Source organism: Amphibalanus amphitrite, unplaced genomic scaffold, assembly GCF_019059575.1.
Source record: "Amphibalanus amphitrite isolate SeventyFive unplaced genomic scaffold, NRLGWU_Aamphi_draft 000309F_arrow, whole genome shotgun sequence".
Classification (NCBI taxonomy): domain Eukaryota; kingdom Metazoa; phylum Arthropoda; class Thecostraca; order Balanomorpha; family Balanidae; genus Amphibalanus; species Amphibalanus amphitrite.
The window spans coordinates 93039-120512 of NW_024881804.1; the positions used below are offsets into that span (position 1 = coordinate 93039).

The following is a 27474-nucleotide window of genomic DNA, read 5'->3' on the forward strand; positions in this document are numbered from 1 at the left end:
CCTGTCTGCGCGCGACTGGCACCAAGCTTGGACCAGCGCACGGCTGAGTGGTGTGGTGAATGTCGGCCGGAGTAACTGGCACCAAGCTTGGACTAGCGCCCGGCTGAGTGGTGTAGTGAGTATCAGCCGGCGTATCTAGCACCAAGCTTGGACCAGCGCACGGTTGAGTGGTGTACTGGGTGTCAGCCGGCGTAACTGGCACCAAGCTTGGACCAGCGCACAGCGGAGCCAGGAGAATTCTCGAGTGTGATTACCGCTAAGTCTACTGTTGAGATGTTGGGCACGGCACTTAACTGTTCGTTTATGTGTGCTTTAGAGTGCTCCTGTTAGCTTAGTGTCTTGTAAATATCTAAAGAGAAGTGCTAATAGCTAAGTGCTAATAAATGCCTTTTCGTTTCCAGAGATAGAAGCATGTCCAGGGATCCAAAGAAATTTAATGTTTCGTTTTTCAGGGATAGAATTTTGAATGCGAGAAATGATGAAATGTGTTGGGCTTGTGATGTTACTCAGGGCTTGTAAGACTGATTTTGAGTCGGTGCAGATTACTACGTTACTAAGCTTTTCATGGGTACATAATTTGACGGCGAATAAGAGGGCCATGGCCTCAGCTGTGAAAATGGAGAAGTTATCCGGTAAACGTCTGCTTAATTCAAAGTGCGGAGTCGTCAGTGCAAAAGCTACTTTGTGTTCCTGTTTTGAGCCGTCAGTGTACATGAATGTTTTGTTTGGGCGCTGTGCTTTGTATTCGTTAAATTTCGACTGCATTTCTGTTGGTGTGATGTCTGATTTGTTTCCAGAGAAAAGATATTCGATTTTGGGTGGTGCCTTTAGCCAGAAGGGTTTTGCTCGAGGCCTGGGTGCCAGATCCGGTAAAGTAAATTGCAGTTTAGATAAGCAGGTGCTCAACTGATCATTTAGTGATGGGTGTCGTAATCGGGAATGTCTATGACATCCGAGTCTGCTTATCGGCCGGAAGCAGTGTTGCACTGGGTGGTTCGGAGTTGTTTTAACGTTAATGGCATATCGGCAAAGTTGTTGCATACGTCTTTCCTGGCAATTCAACATGTTGACGTCGGCCAGAAGTGTCGTGTTTCGTGTACTGGGTATGGCCCCGGTTGCAATGCGCAGACATGTGTTCTGGATGGCTTCTATTTGTTTTATCTGGTGATCTGTTAGGCTTCCGTGATAAGCTATACTGCAGTACTCTAAAATGGGTCTGATGATGGCCTTGTATAGTTGCAAAATGGTTTTTCGGTCGCCGCCCCAGTCTGTGCCTGTGAGCGCACGGAGGAGGTTCATGCGCTTTGCGCACTTGTTTTTGATGTCTTTGATGTGCTTAGAAAATGTTAAGTTTCGATCTATGCGGACTCCTAAGAATTTGAAATCTTTGGCTTCCTTAACTGCTTTGCCGTTAAGGTTTAACCTAGTGTTAGTGGTTTTCCGGTTTCTAGTGAAGGTTACAGAGGCGGACTTCTCGGTTGATATGGTGAAGCCCCATTCTTTGCACCATAATGCAATTTTGTTCAGGCCAAGTTGGACGTCTTTTTCGACCTTGAAGAGGTCGTGGTGTGTAGCCCAAATGGCCACGTCGTCCGCAAAAAGTGAGTATTTTACATAGTACTTTGCTGTGGTGAACATGTCGTTGATCATAATAAGGAAGAGCGTTGGTGACAGAACACTACCTTGAGGGAGACCTTGATCCTGAGATGTTGCTGGTGAGAGTGTTGTGCCGCACCTAGCTTGGAAGGTTCGGTCCGCAAGAAAGTTGATGATGAAGTGAGCGAGATGTCCGCGCAGTCCTAGTTGGTGAAGCTTGTAAATAATTGCCGGTTTTTGTACTCGATCGAAAGCTGCTGTGATATCTAGAAATACTGCTACTGTTGTCCGTTTGCGGTAAAATCCTGTGCTGATGTCTGAGATGAGTCTAATGATGTTGTCTGTTGTTGACTTTCCGCGCCTGAAGCCGCATTGGTGTTCGTCGAGCAGGTCATTTGTTTCCAGGTGGTGTATGAGGCGTGTGTTGACCATGCGCTCGACTACCTTACTGGCGCAGCTAGTGAGTGAGATGGGGCGATAGCCACTGGGATGTTGCTTGTCTTTGTTTGGTTTTGAAATTGGTATGATAGTGCTTTCCCGCCAAGTGGTCGGGTAGGAGTGGTTTATGAAGAGGTTATTAATGGCCGCTAAGAGGTACGTTAATGATTGTTTACTGAGGCGTCGGAAAAATTCGTAATGTATGTCGTCCGGCCCAACCGACGTGTTTCCGCACTTGCTGATGGCATGTGATAACTCGTGTAGTGTAAATGGTTTGTTATAAATTTCGTAGTTGTTGGAGGTGAAGTCGCAGCTATTGGCAAGATTTCCTAGTCGTGACCTGAGTTGTGGTGGGTATGAGCTGTTAGCTGACACTGAATGGTAATGTTTCGCAAATTCCATCATGACTTGCTCTGGGTCAGTAATTTCCTGCCCTCTTACTTTAAGCGAAGGGAATGGCCCTGGGGGTGCGCGTTTGAGGTGGAAAGCTTTAAGAAGCTTCCAGATTTTTGCTGTTGGTGTGAAGCGATTGAATTTGGATGCAAATGATTGCCATGAGAGTTAGTGCGCTCTGTTTTAAAGATAGTTTTGCAAGATGCAGCAGCTTGTTTGTACGCTAGGCGGTGCGCCTCGCATATGCAACGTTTAAATTGTTTTAGTGCTCTTTTCCTGATTGCTATTGCTTGGCTGCAGGCTGGAGTCCACCATGGCGCTGATGCCTTTTTGGGTGGTTGCTTACTTTTGGGCACACTGGCTTGTGCTGCGGAGCCGATGGCTCTTAGAATTACTGAAATGTCTGGATGATCTGTGTCACCCAGTGAGAGGTTCACCATTTCCTCAAATTTCGACCAGTCAGCCCTTTTTAAATTCCAACCTGGAGTAAAGGTTTTAACGTGGCGAATTGACCTCGGACTAAGTGTAAGTTTAATTTGGTAGTGGTCACTGGGCCCTGGGTCTGACGATATTGCCCAATCAAATAGGTGATGGATTGAACTTGTGCAGCACGTTAGGTCTATGGCTCGGTCGATGCCCCTTAGGTTAAGCCTGGTGCCTTCGCCTGTGTTGAGTACTGTAAGGTTGTGTTTGTTTATGGCTGCTTCGATGGTGTTACCGCGGGGGTCGCTGCACGGGCTTCCCCATGCTGGGTGTTGTGCATTGACGTCGCCCATGAGAAGTAAGGGTGCTGGGAGCTGGCTGATTAAGTCATCCAGCTCCTGTGGTGTTGGGTTGGCTTGGCAAGGTGGTATGTATATTGACAGTGTGGTGACTTGTGTGTAGCCTATCCTTAAACGTATAGCAACGCAGTTGAGTGGTGTGTTGATAGCTACTCTATTGTGCGGGACACTGTTGGCTATGAGGATGGCCGCTCCTCCTCGTCTGTTTTGTTCGTTAACGTTATGTGTATGCCAAGTGTACCCTGGGATTTTAAACCATTGGTCTGAATCTCGAAAATGGGTCTCTTGGAGTGCAGCCAGGACCGGGTTCGTTCGGAGAATTTCACCTTTGAACTCCGGCCACTTCGTAAGTAGCCCGCGTGTGTTCCATTGTAGCAAGTGCGTCATTTAGAGGGAACTGCGCGGTTGATATGAGTAGTCTCTGACACATAGTGCGAGACTGGAGTAGGATTGGATTGGTCAGCCAGATCCCTCGCCTTTCGTTTGCGGGAGGCGCGTGTCATGAGAGGGGAGGGAAGAGGTTGGTGGAGGGATTCGATGTTTCGCTGAACGGGAGATAAAGAGCGTGAGCGGACGTGTTTTGGAGGCGAGATGGGACGAGGAATCCGTGTGTTTGAGGCTGGGCCTGAACTTGGGTTCGAAGCGGATGATCGGGTTGAGGAGTTGGAGGGAGTGATGTATAGGCTGGAGCTGCTCTGAGAGCATGGATGGGGATCAGGGTCAGTCTGCGTGTAAACAGACCGCAGAGTGGGTGGAGGAGGAGGGTCTGTGGAAGTGGAGACGGTCTGGGTGATTGGTGGGGGGCCGGTGGAGGTTGCAGTGGTGCGGGTTGGAGGCTTGGGTCGGGTGGACGGAGGCTGGTTAGGGTGGGTGGGAGGTATACAGTGTGGAGGTGGAGGTAGGAGCGGGAAGTCCCGCCTCAAGAACGGGGGTCCCGGCAGCGGACCGGGCACTCTCCATCCCTGTGGCGGTCTGGGGTGAGGCGGATAGGGCGGTGTAGGAAGGAGGGCCTCCCTGGTGGGGATCCAGCGAGGTGGGTGAGGTGGTGTTGGGATGATGGCAGGTCGGCGACAGCTCGGTGGGTGCTGTGCTAGTGGCTGGAGTTTTGCGTTGGTGCGTGAAGCGACTGAGGCGTAGGTGCTTCCTGTTACGTTTGCGTGTTTAAATGTTTCGGCTAGATGTACTGCTGGTGCCTTGGAGACCAGGGTGCGTGAAAGGGCTGGTGGTACATGCATGCTCGCCGCGTACCTGGTCACTTCCCGCTCAAATAGCCACTTAGGGCATTTGGAGTCAGTGACCGGGTGCGATCCGTCACAGGCAGCGCATCGAAAGGGACGAGTGCACCCCTCTGACGGATGCCCCTCGCCACAACGTGCACAGCGTGCAGTACGGGAGGTGCAAGCACGTTCTCCGTGACCGTAGCGCTGACACTTCTTGCAGCGAAGGGGCAGTGGCGCGTGAAGACGTGTGCTGTATCGGCAGTGTTGTAGTGTAACGTGAGGAGGTAGGATCGTGGTGTTAAAGGTGAGTTGCAGGATGGTGTAGTGGTGGGTGGAAGCCAGTCGACGAATTGAGCTGACGCCCTGGGACGCCAACTCGTCTCCGATGACTGCTAGTGGTGTGTCTAGTGGGTTCGTGCGGATAGTGGCTCGGGTCGTGTTGAGGGTGCGGTGTAGTGTGAAGGATGCGTCGTGATTGGCGAAGGTGGTGGTGGACAGAAGTGCTTTTGTCTGTGTTTCGTTGGATGTCTTGATGAGGATGCATTTGTGCTGGGGTGTGATGCGTAGCGTAGTGCTTTTTGTGATGTCTCTGAGTGTGCGATTTATTTTGAATGCGGACTCCTTGGCCATATTCAGCCGGGGGTCCGTGTATTGGCCGACGACGTAGGAGCCGAGATGGTGCAGTTCGATGTCTTGTGTTGTGGTGGTGTATGAGTCCATGTCTGTTAGAGTTATTTGTAGAGTGGAGAATCAGGCGCAAAAAAAGAATAGAAAATTAAACAGATGTAATTTTAGTGGTTGTATTTGGCAATTTCAAGGTCGGTAGGTTGATGAGAGATAGTGAGTTTTGGAAAGCCGTTCGTTAAGCTCCAGCTGCTCATAGAAGACGCAGCCTGTTACGCCCTGGCTTGACGAACCCGACCGAAGTCAGGTTCTTAGGCCCCAAGCGTGGAGGTATCACCGTTAGGTATCCCGGCTGGGTGGTGGATAGTTGGATCTGAATTGAAGGAGAAAGAGGGAGGCGTAGGAAGGGTGACCGGTCACGCCGGTTGGTAGGTAGACGGCAAGGGCAGCGCCGGACCACACCTTCAATCCAACGGTAGCTCCGAGCCGGCTTTCCGTCAGTCAGATGTAGCCCTATGGAACGCTTTGCCGGTGCCGTATCTCGAACGCTTGCTGCTTCTTCTTCCTGCGGCTTCACCCTTTCGCTGCTGCACTTGCTGCCGGCGCGAACTGACGTGTATTTACAAATTTCAGATTTTACTAATGTACAGCACACACGGACGTTAGACGGTATACTAAAACTACGCGCATGCGCTAGACGGTCTATCTAGTAACGTGAGACATGCGCACTGCGCAGCGTGTGTGCGCGGATATACGAGTATACATAAGCAATGTCGCACCGACACATGCGCAGCAGGTGTGCGCGGCTGTAGGGAACTCCGTGTAAACTGAGGTGTGTGAAGGTCGTCCCAGTTTACAGTCATCCGATCGTGGTGATCGGGAAACGTGTTCCTTTCCGAGCACTCGTCAGCCACCAGGGCTCTTCATGTCGCCCTCGCTTCCTCGTCTTCCGTCTTCCTCCAAAGCCTTGGTTTGATGAGTAGAGAAGTGTATTTACAAAGAGTGAAAATGAGGTTTTAAGGCGTCCCTGTCCATTGGACATTCGGCCGCCTGTAAAGAATCTGTTTGCTAGAAAAATATCGAATTGCTTGAATTTTGATATTGCAAGTGCTCATTTACTTCAATTAAGTGTGTGAGTTCTAAAATTTTGACCTTTAAAGTGCTCGGTAACGCGTTGTGGGTTTCTTGGGAGGTGAGTGGGATCCTGGGACTTACTTTACCTACTGTTAGAATTAGTTTTACGTTATAGTTACTTTAAAGGGTTGTTAAGATACCATTTTGTCCTCCATCAAGACAATAAATTCGATTTGGGATTAATTTTGCCATGGTGCCGGCACATGGCCTACTCTTCACGAACTACACCATGGGTTCTTTATCGTGCGGGTTAGGAGGCAATCCCCACACCCCCTCTCACGCCGGGTGTCGCGTTCACCCTACAATGCCGGGTGGTGCATGGGCCTAAATAATTATTGTCTGAAGGACAAGACTGCATGGCCATTTAACAACTTTGAAGAGGTGAAGACCAGTTGGCCTCTCTTAATTTTGAATCTCTCCTGTCTGCGCGCGACTGGCACCAAGCTTGGACCAGCGCACGGCTGAGTGGTGTGGTGAATGTCGGCCGGCGTAACTGGCACCAAGCTTGGACTAGCGCCCGGCTGAGTGGTGTTGTGAGTATCAGCCGGCGTATCTAGCACCAAGCTTGGACCAGCGCACGGTTTAGTGGTGTACTGGGTGTCAGCCGGCGTAACTGGCACCAAGCTTGGACCAGCGCCCAGCGGAGCCAGGAGAATTCTCGAGTGTGATTACCGCTAAGTCTACTGTTGAGATGTTGGGCACGGCACTTAACTGTTCGTTTATGTGTGCTTTAGAGTGCTCCTGTTAGCTTAGTGTCTTGTAAATATCTGAAGAGAAGTGCTAATAGCTCTGGGTGTCTGTCACCTAAAAGCTGATCTAAGCTCAACGTTACGTTCTCCTGCCGACAGAAGGCAATGATGTGTTGTCGGTGGAGGTTGAAGTGAGAGCACTCTAGCAGGATGTGTTGAACTGTAGGCACTGTGTTGACATTGCAGAAGGCACAAATGTTATATTGTTGTGGTTCTAGCCATGGTGCGTTGAGTCTGGTGCGTCCGGTTCTAAGTCTGGTGAGCATTACTTCCTTTTGCCTTGTGTTTTGTTTTGAGGTCGCCCAGAAGCCTAATCGGGGTTTGATTGAGTGCATGTGTGCTGGTCCTATCTCGTCCCATGTCGTTTGTCGTAGTTGTTGTATGTGAAGTTCGAGGATGGCCTTGCAGTCGTCTGCCGGGTACTGTATTGCAAGTGGTTCTGCTAGATGCAATGCTTGCTTTGCTAGTTTGTCTGCCTTTTCGTTTCCAGAGATAGAAGCATGTCCAGGAATCCAAAGAAATTTAATATTTCGTTTTTCAGGGACAGAATTTTGAATGCTAGAAATGATGAAATGTGTTGGGCTTGTGGTGTTACTCAGGGCTTGTAAGACTGATTTTGAGTCTGTGCAGATTACTACGTTACTAAGCTTTTCATGGGTACATAATTTGACGGCGAATAAGAGGGCCATGGCCTCAGCTGTGAAAATGGAGAAGTTATCCGGTAAACGTCTGCTTAATTCAAAGTGTGGAGTCGTCAGTGCAAAAGCTACTTTGTGTTCCTGTTTTGAGCCGTCAGTGTACATGAATGTTTTGTTTGGGCGCTGTGCTTTGTATTCGTTAAATTTCGACTGCATTTCTGTTGGTGTGATGTCTGATTTGTTTCCAGAGAAAAGATATTCGATTTTGGGTGGTGCCTTTAGCCAGAAGGGTTTTGCTCGAGGCCTGGGTGCCAGATCCGGTAAAGTAAATTGCAGTTTAGATAAGCAGGTGCTCAACTGTTCATTTAGTGATGGGTGTCGTAATCGGGAATGTCTATGACATCCGAGTCTGCTTATCGGCCGGAAGCAGTGTTGCACTGGGTGGTTCGGAGTTGTTTTAACGTTAATGGCATATCGGCAAAGTTGTTGCATACGTCTTTCCTGGCAATTCAACATGTTGACGTCGGCCAGAAGTGTCGCGTTTCGTGTACTGGGTATGGCCCCGGTTGCAATGCGCAGACATGTGTTCTGGATGGCTTCTATTTGTTTTATCTGGTGATCTGTTAGGCTTCCGTGATAAGCTATACTGCAGTACTCTAAAATGGGTCTGATGATGGCCTTGTATAGTTGCAAAATGGTTTTTTCGGTCGCCGCCCCAGTCTGTGCCTGTGAGCGCACGGAGGAGGTTCATGCGTTTTGCGCTGTATTTACAAATTTCAGATTTTACTAATGTACAGCACACACGGACGTTAGACGGTATACTAAAACTACGCGCATGCGCTAGACGGTCTATCTAGTAACGTGAGACATGCGCACTGCGCAGCGTGTGTGCGCGGATATACGAGTATACATAAGCAATGTCGCACCGACACATGCGCAGCAGGTGTGCGCGGCTGTAGGGAACTCCTACACTGGCGGCAACGTGGAGACCTTGGAAACGGTCTCGTGAGATAAATCGCGCGACAACCGCCAACGCCGTACAGCGGCCGACGCGCTCGCTAGCTTGATCGAAGGAAGGAGAATATCAGGGTTTGGGATACTATGAGGGGGTGCCAATGTGTATTGTGTTATAAGAGTATAGGTGGCGGTAATGTGTTCATGTGACTGTGCAGTGTGTTTGTGTGTTGTGTATGTGTGTGTGTATGTGTTTTTTTTCTTCATGTCCTATTCATTTTTAATACAGTCTTCACTGTTTAAGCATTGATATGCCTAAGTGCTCCCCATTTCTCTTGAAAGTTATTTTGTTTGCCGAGCAACTCGCCAACTTTGCTTTCTGTTTCGATTTCTTGTTTTAACATGTTCATCCAGTGTGTGATGTGTGGTGTGCTATCTTTGCAGCGCGCTCTGTATATTGCTATTTTTGCTAATGTGAATATCAATGTTTCCCTGGCTGGTAAATCTGTGGGAAATAACCATGTTTTTAAATGTACACTTACACTTACGTTGTACTTGTTTAGAAGTTCAGTTTTCACTGCCGTGATAAATTCTTTTGTTATGGGACAGTACCAAAATAAGTATGATATTGTCTCGGGCTCAGCATTACAGAAAGTACAGTTTTCGCTTTCTTTCACATTGATCATCCGCAAGTATTTGTTGGTAACTGTGATGCGATTTACAATTTTATATTGAAACATTCTGTTGTAACTTGAGTTCGTAGCATTGACGGCTTCGACAAAACTGCTAGCTTCGAAGCAACCTACATCCCTGAGCCACTTTTGCTCTAGACGTTCATTTGCATCTTTTATTTCCTTTTGCCTATGGATCACGAATTGCATGTAGGCGAAGCGTGTGAAATAAGTGTGATTTAGTGCCAAGTTCATCCTTGGCGGCATGTTTGGTTCAGATCTTTTCTTAATTGAGGCGTTTTTTATTGAATCAGGTAAGCTTCTTACCAGGCTCGCGTAACAGAGAAATGTCATCTTAATGTTGTATGCTTTTTCTAAACTTTCTTTGGTGTGAAGATGTCCTGTATTTTCATCGAATAAATCATAAATGAAGCGTATTCCTCTTGAGTGCCAACTTCTTATCATCGATCCCGTGAATTTTGTGTAATCCGAAAACCATATGCTTTCAGACAGTATTTCTTCTGTGTCGGAGGTGTGTTCTCGGGTAAAAAATTCGAACGCTTCTAACACGTCTTTCCAAAAGTGGTTTGTAACTTTCACCTTGATTTTCCTTATAAATTTGCTTCCGTGGGACATTATTTCTTGGATTGGTTTGGGTAATTCCAAGACCGAAACTTTTGTCCATTGAGCCTGACTTTGCATGAGTCTCTTCAACCATGTGAGCTTCATGCTGTTAACGAACGCTTGGATATCGATCATAGATAACCCTCCATTGGTGTAGTTTTGGATGAGCTTGGCACGTTTAATGGGGTCTCGCCTACCCGCCCATATGAACTGATATAGTAACTTATTTAAATTTTTAAGGTCTTTTTTAGGTGGATTTGGCAAGGCTGTGAACAAGTGGACTAACTTCGATATCAGTAACGATTTGACTACGGTTATTCGCCCCAGAACTGTTAAATTTCTTCTACGCCAGTGCGCGATCTCTTTCTGTATTTGAAGCAATTTGGGTTGCAAGTTGACTTCGGTTATATTAGTGTTAAGGTTCAGCAGGGTTCCGTGAGTTCACACACTGGTGGCTTATTCGACTCGCGAGATTAATTCCATTCAAATTTATTGACAAAAAGAAAAACGATGACCTCAAACGACCATACAAAGTACCAGCATATACGACGTCATGGAAGGTCCTCAATGCAAAACCTAAGAATCGCTCTTTGCAAAGTGTATGAACTCACGATTACAGGTGTTTGATAATTGATTATAGGCTTCGATCGTTTCCGGCGTCAAAATAACAGTTTCAAATGTTTCAATATTTCCCATTGACTTGTAATAGTGAAGTCACGTGACCAGCTTGAACTCGGGTGAAAGTTAGGAAAGTTGGAGGAATTGATGTGAAATCTCAAGAGCCGTTACTATATGCCGTTACTTGTTTCATCCCCTGCAAAAGGTTCACTGAGGGCGCTGTAAAGCTGCAACTTCTTGCATCGTTCCGAGATTTATTTGTGACGTCATAGGTCAGTAAGCTGACCTCAGCCTCAAAATTATGTTGGCGTAAAAAAATCCGGCTTAAGCCAATGTTCAGGTACAGGTAGGCTTGTCAAATTTCAGCTCTCCAGCCTTACCGCGTTGCAAACGATCTCGAGAAAACCGTTGGGGCTGCACATCAAACCCTCCCCTTCGGCCAGGTGGGAATAAAAATACTATGAAAGTGAATGTTAGTGAAACATGGAGCATCCCAACTCCCAAGCCACTTAACCCGCGCACCGACGGGGGTCTGCGCCAACTTAGTACCGGTGTCCGGACAATTTGCCGAAAGGCGATTTACCGAATGTCATTTTGCCGAATGCATTTCGCCGAATGTCATTTTGCCGATGTGCTTTTTGCCGACGTGTCAAAAAGTCGAAATGCTAAAAGTCGAAATGCCATTTGCCGACATGCCTTTTTGCCGAAATGCCAATTTGCCGAAATGCTTATTAGTCGAAATGTAAATTTGCCGAAATGCGATTTGCCGAAATGTCGATTAGTCGAAATGTCAATTAGTCGAAATGTCAATTAGTCGAAATGTCAATTAGTCGAAATGTAAATTTGCCGAACTGTCAATTTGCCGAAATGTCAATTTGCCGAAATGTCAATTTGCCGAAATGTCAATTTGCCGAAATATCAATCTGCCGAATTGGCAGTTTGCCGAAATGTCAATTAGTTGAAATATAACTTCGCCGAAATGTCAATCTGCAAACCTAGGTTAGGTTAGGTTAGGTTAGGTTAGGTGGTGTTTATTTACTTAGGACCGATCACCAATTTACTTTTGGTGCAATCCCCAAGTAAGAAGCAAATCACATGATAGGTATCCTTTGACCTCCTGATTTCATAACTAATAATTAGGTATTCATGGCACAAGCAAGTTTAACCCGCGCACCGACGGGGGTCTGCGCCAACTTCGTACCGACGGGGGGGGGGGCGGATGACCGCCCCCCCCTGAGATCTCGAGAACGAAGCAAGATAGCGACAAGCGGTAAACGGCATCGGATACGCACGGCCAAGATCTACAATTTTTACACAGGTCATTTTCAGGTCAGGTCAAAGATGACGTCACAGGGGTCGAAAAAGTCAAAATGGCGGCGCTAGATATGGAGAGAGTTTTTATCGAATAACTTTCGAATTAGTCAAGATAGGAACAAACTAAGGGCATCATCGTGATCCTCTCGTCAATCCGCATCGAATGATATATATGTTGACCTCGAAAGGTCAAGGTCAAAGGTTGACCTCAGGTCACGTGACCTCGAGGTCATCATGTACATCATTCGATGCGTCTTGACGAGCTGAACACAATGAGACCATCCACGCGTCTGTATCTTGTTCCTGTACGGAGTTATTGGCCAAAAACCTTTGGTGACCTTTGATGACGTCACATGACCTCACAGCTGCCCAACAGCAAAACAGACCTCAAGGTAGTGAAGGTTGATCGTATATGAAGTCATGTATGGTATATGGGGCCATTCCGACCCGTTTTAGTGGTAAAAACAGGGAGTTGATTTTTCCCCCATTGACTTATAATGGGGAGGTCGCGAAATTGACCTGACCTTAGGTCACCGATATCAAAATTCCGAGATATACAAATTGTAGCTACTAATGACCTAATTATATCCTGTGAGTTTTAAAGGCCTCCGACATCTACTGTAGCTCTGGCACGGTGACAAAGTTGCAAAAAAGTGACTTGAGGTTGGGTCATTCAAAGTGACCTGGTGACCTGACCTTAAAAGGTAGGAGGTTCAAACTTGCACACCATGTGTAAAATTGATGAGGTGATAGTCATACCAAATTTCGCGGCGCTACGCGCCGCGGTTTTCCCGCTATTCGCGAAAAACCTCAGGGGGGGGCGGATATCCGCCCCCCCCCGTCGGTGCGCGGGTTAAAAGCACCAATACCATGTGGAAATAAACATCAAATTGCTCGTGGCGAAGCAGTGCAGTGCCGAAGGCAATGCCTTAGGAGAGATTACAGGCAAAGGTAAGTCAAATATTTTCAGGTTAACCCTCGCCGGCCAAGGGGGGTGCGGGTGCCGCACCCCCATAGGGTTTTTCGCGATAGCTCCGAACACGCTGGCGATAGAGAGCTGAAACGTGGCATAGCTGACCTTTGATTCAAGTCGGATCTTTTTACACCAACCGCATTTTCGGGTCAGGTCAGGTCACCGACCTATGACGTCATAAGTGAACCTCTGCAAGGTCTTCAGATGTCGCAACTTCGCAACGCCCTCACGGCCAGAGGAGCTTTCACAGGGAAATGAAACATGCAGGACCTAATATCCATTACGAGTCTCAAAGCTTGTATATCTCAGATTTTCCTAAAGGTTATTTGAAGTCAGGTCATTTTCGTGACCTCACCATTATAAGTCAAGAAGAAAAATGAAAACTGCTATTCTGGCGCCGGGAACGACCTCTAACTATCTCAAGCACACAGAATCGTGATTTGACGCCTTTCTTGCAAGGTAAGATGCGTAACTTTTGCAATGTTGACCTTGCGTGACGTCATTTATGACGTCATCAAAGTCATATTAGTTTTTCGTCAATAACTCCCGATCAAATTGAGCTATCGAGTCGGGAAAGCCACCAATGGACTCAGGAAGACCTGCAGAATCGAATGATATGCGACATGACCTCTTTCCACCAACTTCATGATCTTGGGGTGCTGACCTGACCGTGACCTGAGGTCAACACCCTAAGTTGACCTGACCCAAACAAAAATTATATCATTTGACGCGCCTAAGCAAGGCAAACACGATGCTGCCAAAATCGCGGCTGTTTTTGGCTAAGTTATTCGCCAAAAACTGAACCACCTTGGGGCATTTGACCTGACCTCAGAGGTCACCGGTTGACGTAGTACCTTAAAACAGGTATCAATCTCTGCGTCTCATAACGGCGCACACGCTCGTTTTTTCCGCGACGCGCCAGCTCCACCAGGGGCGAAACGACTAATAAGCATTTCGGCAAAAAGGCATGTTGGCAAATGGCATTTCGACTTTTTGACACGTCGGCAAAAAGCACATCGGCAAAATGACATTCGGCGAAATGCATTCGGCAAAATGACATTCGGCAAATCGCCTTTCAGCAATTACCACCTCGGCCGGCGCGTATGTAGAAAACCAATAGGTCCGGTGAGGGTTAAATTGTTGTGTATCTGGCTTCAGGCCTTCGGCCTGAAGCCTGATGCACAACCACTTAACCTAAAAATAATTGACTTATCATTGTCTGCAATCTATTCATGTGAGTATCTTCTTCCTTATCCACGGGTAGGCAAAAATCAGTATGTCAGGCTAGGTAAGGTTTGGTTATGTTTTTCTTATACTTTGGTGACATGTAAGTGTAAAGTGTGTTTTTTTTTTACCTTTGAAAAGCGAGTCGGTCCTAAAGTTAATACTTACGGGTCACGTTAGGTTAGGTTAATTTCGGCTAATTGGCATTTCGGCAAATTGACATTTCGACTAATTGACTTTTCGGTAAATTGACATTTCGACTAATTGACACTTCGGCAAATTTACATTTTGACTAATTAGCATTTCGGCAAATTAGCATTTCGGCGAATTGACATTTCGACTAATTGAATTTTCGGCAAATTGACATTTCGGCAAATTAACATTTCGACTAATAACATTTCGGCAAATTAGCATTTCGGCGAATTGACATTTCGACTAATTGACTTTTCGGCAAATTGACATTTCGGCAAATTGACATTTTCGACTTATTGCACGTCGGCAAAAAGGCATGTCGGCAAATTGCATTTCGACTTTTAGCACTTCGCCCTTTTGACACGTCGGCAAAAAGACACGTCGGCAAAATGCATTCGACATATTGACATTCGGCGAATAAGCATTCGGCAAAATGCAGTTCGGCAAATTGTCCTGTAACCCTTAGTACCGACGGGGGGGGGCGGATGACCGCCCCCCCTGAGATCTCGAGAACGAAGCAAGATAGCGACAAGCGGTAAACGGCATCGGATACGCACGGTCAAGATCTACAATTTTTACACAGGTCATTTTCAGGTCAGGTCAAAGATGACGTCACAGGGGTCGAAAAAGTCAAAATGGCGGCGCTAAATATGGAGAGAGTTTTTCTCGAATAACTTTCGAATTAGTCAAGATAGGAACAAACTAAGGGCATCATCGTGATCCTCTCGTCAATCCGCATCGAATGATATATATGTTGACCTCGAAAGGTCAAGGTCAAAGGTTGACCTCAGGTCACGTGACCTCGAGGTCATCATATATCATTCGATGCGTCTTGACGAGCTGAACACAATGAGACCATCCACGCGTCTGTATCTTGTTCCTGTACGGAGTAATTGGCCAAAAACCTTTGGTGACCTTTGATGACGTCACATGACCTCACAGCTGCCCAACAGCAAAACAGACCTCAAGGTAGTGAAGGTTGATCGTATATGAAGTCATGTATGGTATATGGGGCCATTCCGACCCGTTTTAGTGGTAAAAACAGGGAGTTGATTTTTCCCCCATTGACTTATAATGGGGAGGTCGCGAAATTGACCTGACCTTAGGTCACCGATATCAAAATTCCGAGATATACAAATTGTAGCTACTAATGACCTAATAACATCCTGCGACTTTCAAAGGCCTCCGACATCTACTGTAGCTCTGGCACGGTGACAAAGTTGCAAAAAAGTGACTTGAGGTTGGGTCATTCAAAGTGACCTAGTGACCTGACCTTGAAAGGTAGGAGGTTCAAACTTGCACACCATGTGTAAAATTGATAAGGGAATAGTCATACCAAATTTCGCGGCGCTACGCGCCGCGGTTTTCCCGCTATTCGCGAAAAACCTCAGGGGGGCGGATATCCGCCCCCCCGTCGGTGCGCGGGTTAACCCTCGCCCATGTAGGGGGGGTGCAACCCCCCTAAGGTTTTTCGGAAATAGTGCAAAAACGGCGGCGCGCAGCGCCGCCAAATTTTGGGTACCTTATGGGGCAAACCTTGCGCATCTTTTGCTAAAAAAAATTGACCGGGTCATGTCAGGTCACGGAGTTATGACGTCACAAAGGGAACAGCCTCCGGCCGGATTTTCACAAACTGAGTGCCAACGCCCGAGGTTTCCTGCCGGTGGTACGGACATCGGTTGATGGATCGTGATGAAACTTCCCATGCATGTTGGGGCAAGTATTGGCTATCATATGGTATAAGAAACTTGACCGGGTCAGGTCAGGTCACGGAGCTATGACGTCACAAGAGGAACAGCGTCCGGTACTATTTTTGAAAAGCGCCCGAACCACTATTTTGCTAATTCTTGTCACCTCAATGGGAATATGCAGCAATATTAGCTTCTATAGGGAGCAAATGGACATCCCAAATCCAAAAATACAATCAGATTTCAAAAATTTAAATTTTGATTTTTCGAATTTCTGCCGCCGACTGTGACCTTGCCGACTTCCGGCGCTCCCAACGCGCCATTTTTAGAGCTAGGGAAACGAAATACATACCAAACGATAGAGAATTGATCAAGGAACACGATAGTGAAGGTTTCAAGTCGACATCTCCCACCGTTTTGCCGCAATCGCCGCGGAAAATTTGAAAAAGTCTATTTTTCCGAAAATTTGACCTTTGACCGGTCAAAAGTAGGTCAAATGTTGACCTAGGACCAAAAAATATACCACCAATCGCGAGATCTCGGCGAGAGCAATCCGTTGATCTTTTCCGCTAAGCTCTACGACGCTCCGTTTTCAAACGCCAAGGGGGGGGGGTCGCACCAACCCCCCCCCCCTGCATGGGCGAAGGTGGCAGATCGCCGTTTACGGGCGAGGGTTAATACCTTGAAATACGTTAATCCAAAACGTTAGAGATGCTTCCAGTTCCAGGAACACAATACAATCTCGGCCAGTTTTCACGTAGGTACTTGTAATTTTGTTACCTCTACCCTCTCTGACCTGGTCACGCCCCTGGCAATTGCAATGAGTTACTTCCAAATGCCGCACTTTTGTCTGCATATATTTTGTGTGTGGCATATTCAATAAGCAAAATCACTGAAAGCTCATTATTACATGGACAGAGCGAACTTCATGCGATTACTAGGGCGAGCCTTCTCCTCACTTGACCCTAACACAGCCTCGGCTGTTATGAACGGATTTTTTTTTTTTTTTGCATGTCCGCCCACAACGTCCGATTTGCATTTTTGATAATTCCTAGCCTTTTATCAGAGCAAGCTGCATAGAAGCGCGTCAGAATTACATGCAAGGCAGCACACATCGGTGTTCGGCTCTAAATTAACTTTCTTGACCTTGAACAATGCCCGAAAGTGAAGCGAAAGTGAAATGAAAGTGAAGCAAAGATCATTGAATAATCGTATGCCGGTTGTGTGAGTGTGAGTTCCAGGCTTTTATTTCCAATTTTCATAACCTATTTCGAGGGCATGAGGGTAGGAGAATGACTGGTTTCGGAACGTGTCACCAAATGTTCCCTTTTACCCTAAACATTGCCGTAAATAAAAAAAATATAAAAACTTAAAGGCAAAACACCTCTCCAAATTTTTTACATTAAATTTCCATATCCAGAGGCATCTTTTGGTGTAATCTTTTTGTCAAAACTTTAATGGCCACATTTTAAAAATGAAAAATCAAAAACGTATTACTAAAAAAATGTTCAGATTTGGAAAATTTTCAAAATATTTTGATTGATTAATTTTCTACAGTCAATGAGGATTCAAATGATATGCATCATAATGTAAGTTACTGGCCACATTTTATATAATATGAATCAAAAAGAGGGTTACTCTGAGCATTTTGAAAAATGCCACTGACTTTAACCCGCGCCCGGCTGGGGGTCCTGGATTTCCACGCCCTGCTGGGGGGGGGGGGGTGTTTGAACACCCCCCTTGTAACTCGGCTCCTGGGCCACGTAGCGATACGCGGAAGGCGGCGTTCGAAAGAGCGTAAAAAATAATGACGAAATCACTTAACCCTATTCCTGGCGGGGGGGGCCTCAGGAGCCCCCCCCCCTGAGGTTTTTTGGTTATATCTCCCAAACGCGTTGAGCTAGGAAGCTCAAATTTTCTGACTTTTCCTAAAAGGCTTCTACGCAACATGTCTGAAAATTTTGAGTTGATCTGACCTCAGGTCAGGTCACCAGAGGCGGTTTGGTGACGCTACCTCAGAAAAGTTTGCAACCACGCCAGAGCTAGAGTTTTTGACCGATCAATTTCTTCTCTTCAGGGTTTAGTTAGGGTACCAGTATGTGCAATTTGTATATCTCGGAATTTTGATATCGGTGACCTAAGGTCAGGTCAATTTCGCGACCTCCCCATTATAAGTCAATGGGGGAAAAATCAACTCCCTGTTTTTACCACTAAAACGGGTCGGAATGGCCCCATATACCATACATGACTTCATATACGATCAACCTTCACTACCTTGAGGTCTGTTTTGCTGTTGGGCAGCTGTGAGGTCATGTGACGTCATCAAAGGTCACCAAAGGTTTTTTGGCCAATAACTCCGTACAGGAACAAGATACAGACGCGTGGATGGTCTCATTGTGTTCAGCTCGTCAAGACGCATCGAATGATATACATGATGACCTCTAGGTCACGTGACCTGAGGTCAACCTTTGACCTTGACCTTTCGAGGTCAACATATATATCATTCGATGCGGATTGACGAGAGGATCACGATGATGCCCTTAGTTTGTTCCTATCTTGACTAATTCGAAAGTTATTCGAGAAAAACTCTCCATATCTAGTGCCGCCATTTTGACTTTTTCGACCCCTGTGCAGACTTGTAAACGATTCAAAAAAATTCAATCAATTCAATCACGACTCACTTGATGAAATGACCGATTCAATCATAACTCAATCAAACAGTCTGATTTTCCAAGCGATTCAATCACGACTCATGGACCCTGTGATTCAACTCAATCACGACTCATCCCATTATCAGTGATTCAGGGAATGACTCAACTCATGATTTAACTCAACGCGATTCAATCAAGATATTATCTAAAATTTATACATATGTGATATCAATTTAAGTCATTTTTGGAAACTGATACCAAACAGATACCAACCAAATACACTAAGAAAATACCAAAAATCATAAAAAAGTACTGAATCTATACTGAACTCAACAAAGTTGTAGATATTTATATAAATACGGTGTAAAGATGATAATTTAAGTACAGAAAAGACAAGCTCTGTTACAAATGAAGCTACCAGAGACTTATAAAAATCCATTTATCTGCTTGGCACTTGCAAAAGGAAACATGCAAAATTGCACAGGACACTACCACATATTATCAGCATCATCGAAAAGGAACAAAATTTGCAAATCAATTGTGATACCCAAACTTAAATAGCTGGTGATCAGCCATTAAAAAAAAATATATTGATTGATACTTTATGAAGCAGTGGTAAAGCCAGTAAAGCATTATACAGGACTAGACATTTTCGGCGTGCTACAAGTTTTCTTTACTATCAAGAATACGGAATATCGACACATACGAAGTTATTCAATAGTTACATAATATAAACTGAATGCTCTCATGATAAAACTACCTCAACCATCCATATTTTCAATGACAAAATAACAATTCCAAGCCCGCCCCACGAGACACCAAACTTCATACGCGGCGGCCGGGGCGGAGCTGAGTTGCAAGTTGTAAAGGCCTGGCTACCAGGACGCGTTTTCTTCGTGCGTTTTTTGCTTTTGCGAGTTTGCGTGATTTGCATAATACGGTTCTAGAAAGGAACGATATTATGTTTTGTTTTTGTTATATTTTTTATAAAAATTTTAATTAATACATTATCATGAAAGGTTTTATTAACGTTTATATAATATACGCAAAACATGCAAGCTCGCAAAAAACGCACGCAGAACACGCGTAGTGTAGCCAGGCCTTTAGTACTGAAGTACGCATGCGCTAAGTGGGCAGCCATCTTTAATTTAGCAGCAGAACCATGGATTAGTTAACTATATAAAATACATAGTTTATATTTTTAGATTCAATTAAGCATATTTATGCATGCGTGTAAAACAGTTTTTTATCCTGTCCAATTCATTAAAGAAAAAATATCCAACAATAGAAATCTAAATTGGTTTGGCAATATGTATTTAGCCCAGCACTAGGTAGTTGCAGCGTATATTGACGCAGCTGCGACATAAAAAGCGTATTTTGCGTGGTTTGCATGTGGCAAATATTGCGAGCAGTCTGGCAAATCTCTAATCCGAATTTAGCATCGAATGCAAAACTGTTAGCGGTCCTCAAAACTAGAAGGTGAAGAACACCAAATGGATAAAGATTGTTTGTTGAGCTATGAAAACAATAGTTTTTGGGTGATGGTGGAGGTGATGGGAAGGTGGTTGTTTTTTAATACCTAGTAGGGTATGTATCTACTTTTTGCCATTGTATCTTTACTTTTGTGTAATTAGGAGCCACCACGGCAATATGTGACAGATCCATCAACGCTCATAAGCCAAGGTATTCCAATTATTTACGTTGATAGGTAAACGCTGATTCTGCTGGGAAATGTAAAGTGAGTGAGAAGACCATGGGTTAGATCAAGCAATTTATGACCCTTAGCCCAAAATCAAATCAGTAACTAAGGTTACCAAATTATAATGTAAACATGCATTGTGTATTCATCAATATGTTTTGCTTACTCACAAATGTCCTGATGAAACAGGGTATTGAAAATATAAAGATTAACATGATATCTAAAACATGTGTGTTGAGCAATGTGCGCCTGCTGACTACTACTGTTAACTTGATTACTATACTGATTTTAGGGCACTGGAAAGAAACATTACATTTATTTTTTCATCTACATGCACTGAAATTTATGTATAATTTGTGTTCACAGTTTGATTAAAAACTTAAAACAAAATTTTTATGTTTTTTTCAATAATGATAGCTGTGCGCATTTATAATACTGACAAAATACCTAAAAATTTTGCAGTGCATTGTGTGTGACTATGATGCAAATGCCACATATATTTCTACATAATATAGTACTAAATATGGTCATAACTTCAATTTCCAGCACATGGTGATTGAATCATTTTGTTAATTCAATCAACTTGAATCGATGAGTTGCCGATTCAATCACTTGCAGTTGCCATGTGTGACCGATTCAATCAGGATTCATATGGTGACAAGAGGTGATTCAACCGACTCAATCACAGCGAGTCGGCATTTTCAAGCGATTCATGAGAATCGATTCAATCAGAGTTGAATCGCTTACAAGTCTGCCCCTGTGACGTCATCTTTGACCTGACCTGAAAATGACCTTAGTAAAAATTGTAGATTTTGGCCGTGCGTATCCGATGCCGTTTACCGCTTGTCGCTATCTTGCTTCGTTCTCGAGATCTCAGGGGGGGGGGCCGAATCGGCCCCCCCCGCCAGTTTCTTGTCCCGGCGGAGCCCGCCAGGAATAGGGTTAAGCCAATTTTTTGGTCAGGTCAAAGGTGACGTCACCAGAGGTCATTGAAGGCAAAATTTCGCCGATTTCCAGGTCGAATGTCGAAAATTTCCAAGAAGCCAACGCATTACTCAGGAACCAATAGAGCTACAGCGCCGCGGAAAAGTGCATTCGATAGCCCTATTGACGCCCTTTCTGAGTAATTCCCTCAGATTAGACATAACGTGAACGGTTTTGTCTGCAGGGGGCAAAAACTGCAAAAATAGCCGATTTTTTTCGGAAACAGTTTTTCTGCAATAACTTTTGACCCAAGCCATGTACGAGCTTACTTTTACCGGCATCGTGTTCCTCTCGTCAAGACGCATCGAATGAACTATAACTTGACCTTGAACGGTCAACTTGAAAATTTGACTTCAGGTCAAGGTACATGACCGGAAAGGGTCATGTTGCATATCAGTCGATCCGTATCGTCGAGCTGAACACATGTAAGGCGTTTTCACCGCTCTAGCATGCATGCCTCTATCAAAAGTTATTTGCGAAAAAAACTGTTAGATACCATTCGTGACCTAAGATGACCTCAGGGCACAAACAAGGGTCACGGACACCATTTTCATGTTCAGTGTGTCTAAACCACTTGTAATTCGGTGTTTTGGAGTGTTTATAATGTCTTTCGTCCAAAAGAGGCGCATTTCAATTTTCTCCCATTGACTTATAATGGGGAGGTCGCAAAATTGACCTGACCTTAGGTCATCGATATCAAAATTCTGAGATAAACATTTTGTACATGGTATTGCTCTTAGCAATCGCTGAAAGTTTCATAGCGATCGGTCACTCGGTGTAGCTATGACAGACATTGAAACTTTTTATGAGGTGAGGTCACTTCAAGTGGCCTGGTGACCTGACCTTGAATGACCTTGGTCTGAAATTTTCACAGCATGTGTAGAATTAATGTATGATAAGGTGTACCAAAAACGGCGGCGCTCCGCGCCGCCGTTTTTGAGATATTCTTGAAAAACCACAAGACCCCCCCCAGCAGGGCGCGGGTTAACTCGTAAACCGTTTGTAGCATAACACTGAAAATGGGAGATTAACCCTCGCCCATGTAGGGGTGGGGGTTGGTGCAACCCCCCCCCCCCTGAGGTTTTTCGGAAATAGTGCAAAAACGGCGGCGCGCAGCGCCGCCAAATTTTGGGTACCTTATGGGGCAAACCTTGCGCATCTTTTGATAAAAAAAAATTTGACCGGGTCATGTCAGGTCACGAAGTTATGACGTCACAAAGGGAACAGCCTCCGGCCGGATTTTCACAAACTGAGTGCCAACGCCCGAGGTTTCCTGCCGGTGGTACGGACATCGGTTAATAGATCGTGATGAAACTTCCCATGCATGTTGGGGCAAGTATTGGCTATCATATGGTATAAGAAACTTGACCGGGTCAGGTCAGGTCACGGAGCTATGACGTCACAAGAGGAACAGCGTCCGGTACTATTTTTGAAAAGCGCCCGAACCACTATTTTGCTAATTCTTGTCACCTCAATGGGAATATGCAGCAATATTAGCTTCTATAGGGAGCAAATGGACCTTCCAAATCCAAAAATACAATCAGATTTCAAAAATTTAAATTTTGATTTTTCGAATTTCTGCCGCCGACTGTGACCTTGCCGACTTCCGGCGCTCCCAACGCGCCATTTTTAGAGCTAGGGAAACGAAATACATACCAAACGATAGAGAATTGATCAAGGAACACGATAGTGAAGGTTTCAAGTCGATATCTCTCACCGTTTTGCCGCAATCGCCGCGGAAAGTTGAAAAAAGTCTATTTTTCCGAAAATTTGACCTTTGACCGGTCAAAAGTAGGTCAAATGTTGACCTAGGACCAAAAAATATACCACCAATCGCGAGATCTCGGCGAGAGCAATCCGTTGGTCTTTTCCGCTAAGCTCTACGACGCTCCGTTTTCAAACGCCAAGGGGGGGGGGTCGCACCAACCCCCCCCCCCCTGCATGGGCGAAGGTGGCAGATCGCCGTTTACGGGCGAGGGTTAAGAATCTACGGTACAGATTACAGTTCACCCCCTGGACGCAATTTCATCAAAATCTGAAAGGTAGGGTGGTATGGCTTGGTCGATCTGTCATGGAACGCACCAGTTGCTAAGTCATTCGTGCTTCAAGCCAACCAGTTCTGAACAGCTGGTTTATAGGTTTGTTGTACTACGAAGGCCTCGTTTTGCTTTATGTTTTGTTCGCCCCTCCTGCCACACCACAACTATGGCGTTTAGCGCTCGCTGGCTGTGACGTCACGGCCACGCCGGCGGGCCGCGGCCCGGCTGACCTCCAGTGACCTTGAGACGCGCTGCCGGCCGCGTCAGCTGATTGTCGGCGGTGCGTGGCGACCCCAAACGCTGCCGGACTGGTCAGGTGCAGGTGGCGCTGCCGGGCGCTCCTGAACGGGGCTGGGGGCTACACGGTGACACCAAGAACGGAAGAGCTGAAGACATACGGTACGGTGACAGGAACGATACGGTGACACGAAGAACGGAAGAACAGGCCGGCTGCTCCGTACTTTGCTCGTGATTTTTGCTCAAAGGTACTGCCTTTTTTGCAAATATCCATAAATCATGTGGAGAAGGCAGGAGCAGTTTATTCCTGAAACTCTGAACTGAAGCCTAAATCAAACAAGGAATCACTGGATCCAACACATACATGTGTAGGTAATGCTACCTGATCCTAAGGTAAGAGTAAGACGAAAGTCGTAACTCGTAAGCCATGGTAAGCCCTAGGATAACAAGTCGGGTGGTGACTGGACACTGGTGAATGGTGATGGTCAATGATTTGAGCCTGTATCCGACGAAGGATTTAACATAACATAACATAACATGTATTCCATGTAACAGCAGGCCACTTGGGCCCAACAAGGTTACAGGTAGATGAAGAAACACTGTATGTAAAACACGGTACAATTACACCATTTCATCGAACACTAGCCCACGCTGTTTATGATACAAGTTTAGCTCATTTTTAAAATTACTTAAGGAGGAACTATTGATAACTCTAGGAGGTAAACCGTTCCAAGCTTCTATGACCCTACTGGTAAAAAAGGACTGTCTTAACTTGGTTCTGGAAAATTTCTTTACTAGTTTGCACCCATTTCCTCTCGTGGAATTTGTATTGAGTGTAAACATCTTCCCAAAATCTAACTTATCAATCCCTTTGTATATTTTAAAAAGTTCAATCAAATCCCCTCTTATCCTGCGGTAATGAAGTGAAAACATATTTAAGGAAGCCAGGCGTTCTCTGTAGCTCATTTCACCCAGCCCACGAACCATCTTTGTTGCCCTCCTCTGCACACGCTCCAAAAGTTTTATATCCTTTTTTAGAGACGAGTGGCATGCTTGTGCACAGTATTCAAGATGAGGCCGAACTAATGAACAATAGAGTCTTTTCATTACTTCTTTACTTTTATATGATACATTTTTATTTATAACCCCCAACATTTTTAAAGCCTTTTTTCGAGCTTGTACATAATGGCCACTGAACTTCAGATCATTTGTCACCAAAACACCCAGGTCCTTTTCTTCCCTCACAGTTGCCAACTTAGTTCCATTCAAATAATATGCATCGTTACTTTTTACTCCCAGATGAAGAACTTTGCATTTATCAGCATTAAATTCCATCTGCCATTCCTTGCTCCATTTTAAAAGAACATCTAAGTCTGCCTGTAGTGCTCTTCTATCGTCATCTGAAGTAATATTTTTAGCTATCTTGATATCATCCGCGAATTTCCATATGTTACTTGTTAAGTCAGAGTCTATAAGATCTACAAAAATAATGAAAAGCAATGGTGCTAAAACAGTTCCCTGAGGCACACCACTCTTGACAGCTTTCCAGTCAGCTTGATGGCCATTTAGAATGACTCGCTGCCTGCGACCTACTAGCCAGGCCCCTATCCATTTGAGCAGAGGACCGTCTAAACCATGACGCTCTAATGTGATCAAGAGTCTTTTGTGTGGAACTTTATCGAATGCCTTGCTGAAGTCTAAATAAACTACTGATACACTGTTACTCCTGTCCAAAAGGTCTGTCGAATATTCAAGGAAATCTAATAAGTTTGTCAAACAGGAGCGTCCACTACAAAAACCATGTTGAGATGGAAGTAAAATCTCGTGTTCCTCAAAATGAGCAACTATTTGACGTTTCATGATTCTTTCTAGCACTTTACACACGACCGAACTTAAACTTACTGGTCTATAATTGCTCACTACAGTTTTGTTTCCACCTTTGAAGATTGGAATGACATTCGCACACTTCCAATCATCATGAATTTCACCTGATTCTAATGACTCTTTAAAGATAGTGTAAAGTGGAACAGATAATTCTCTTGCTCCTTCTTTTAAGACCCTAGTGCTAATATTATCTGGACCACTTGTCTTATTTGCTTTAAGATTACACGTGATTTGCTTTAAGATTATTTGTGATAAAACATTGGCAACAATACAAAGCTGAAATGATAACTTTACACATAAAGGATGAGCAAAATATATAAACACATTTTGAAGGTCAGATTGAAAATGTGACAAGATAAAGTTATCCTTCTTACGGAATACACTGTTATTCCGCGCCCCAGTGGCGGTCTCAGCCAACTTCGCCCTAGTGGGGGGGGGGGGCATATGTTACCACCCACCTCTAACTCAAAAACTAAGAGGGCTAGAAAGACGCGGTAAAAAGCGGTCGATAGCTCTTAATGCATACGTTTGAAAGTATTTCAGTCATTTTTCACCTTAGAGCAATATTGGGGTCACCAGAGGTCATCAAAGGTCAAAATTTGCCAATCGTCATTATATTTTTCAGAAAACATGCCGCTTTCTCAGGAACTATGGAAGCTAGAAAAACGCATGGAACAGCAATCGATAGCTTTTGAACTCTTCTTTTGAAAAGGTCAGTATCAATATTGCCCTCAGGTCAACGGTTTAGCCTCCAGAGGGCAAAAACTCCAAAAATAACTGTTTTTACGAAAAGTGTTTTTCGACCATAACTTTCGACTACAGAAAGCCAGGACATTTCTATTGCCAGAATCGTGTTCCTCTCGCCGAGACGCGTCGAATGAACTATAATTTGACCTTGAAAGGTCAACTTGAAAATTTGACCTCAGGTCAAGGTCATGACCTGACCGGAAAAGGTCATGTTGCATATCAGTCGATGCGTCTCAACACGACAAACACAATGAGACCAACCCCAGCGTTCTATCTCTTTCCAATCGCGAGTTATTGGCAAAAAACTGTTTGTAGCCTCAAATGACCTCGGATGACCTTTCTAGAGGCTATCAGCAAAAATGACACCTTGGTCATCACGAGTGGACTAAGTCGTGATTCTGAAATATTTGGACTGTTCCTATGCGTACACACGGATCTAACATTTTCATTTTTCTCCATTGACTTGTAATGGAAAGGTCACGCCACTGACCTGACCTTAGATCACGGATATAAAAAATCCGAGATATACAAATTGTAGGAGTCCATAACAGCATGCAACCCACCAAGTTTGAAACCTTTCTGACAAACACTGCAGACTGGACATGATTGCAAACTTTTTTAGGCTTGGTCAGTTAACTTGACCTGGTGACCTGACCTGACATGACCTGGGGTCAAACATTTCACACATTGTCCAAACTTGATGTACCAAAAGCTACCCCAAGCGGCGCGGCGCTACGCGCCGCGGTTTTTTATTCACACGCAAAAAACGCGACAGGGTGGTAACATATGCCCCCCCCCACTGGGCGAAGGTTATAAATTAACCCTCGCCGGCACAGGCCATTTTGAGTCCTTCGACGGCACAAGGGGAGGGGTGGGTTGGTACGACCCCCCTCGCGTTTGGTCCCTGATCGAGCTAGAGCTTCGCGGAAGAAACGAGCGTGTTGCCCGTCACGAGAGGAAGCTGATGATACCCAATTTTAAGGTCCTTGGTCATCGGGTGACCTTCCAGGTCAGGTCAATGACCCGAAAACCGGGGAAATCGGGACCTGTTAGAAAGTCGTAAAGTGTGGCTGCTATGTGGTTTTCCTGGGTGCTGATCACGAATATCGTGTTAGTTTTGATCATAGATGATGTCTTTAAGCATTTAGACCAGGTCGGGTCAGGTCAGGTCAGGTCAACCGGTAGGGGTTGTGACGGGTATTCGTAATACGTGTCAACCGCCTCGGACAGCTTCGTAACATGTTACGAAGGCACCACAACTACCTCGTAAATGTTCAAATGGTTGCTAAATTCGAATTCAGCTCCAAAAACTAGCCTAGAAACATGTAAAACTCGAAAAAGTGAACCGAGGTCACCCGAGGTCACCAAGGTCAATGACCTGACCTGACCTTCAGGTGACCT

General features: G+C 45.2%; 1 protein-coding gene and 1 long non-coding RNA gene across 2 annotated transcripts in view; both read left to right on the forward strand.

Annotated features, from left to right (window-relative positions):
* The window catches only part of LOC122388119, an 89024-nt gene that overhangs the window by 46587 nt on the left and 14963 nt on the right, over positions 1–27474 (forward strand). The gene's annotated exons all lie outside the window — the stretch shown is intronic.
* Positions 6062–26290, forward strand: LOC122388120. Its single transcript, XR_006257733.1, has 3 exons — positions 6062–6524; positions 14022–14026; positions 26280–26290. It is a non-coding gene; the product is annotated as an uncharacterized LOC122388120 (long non-coding RNA).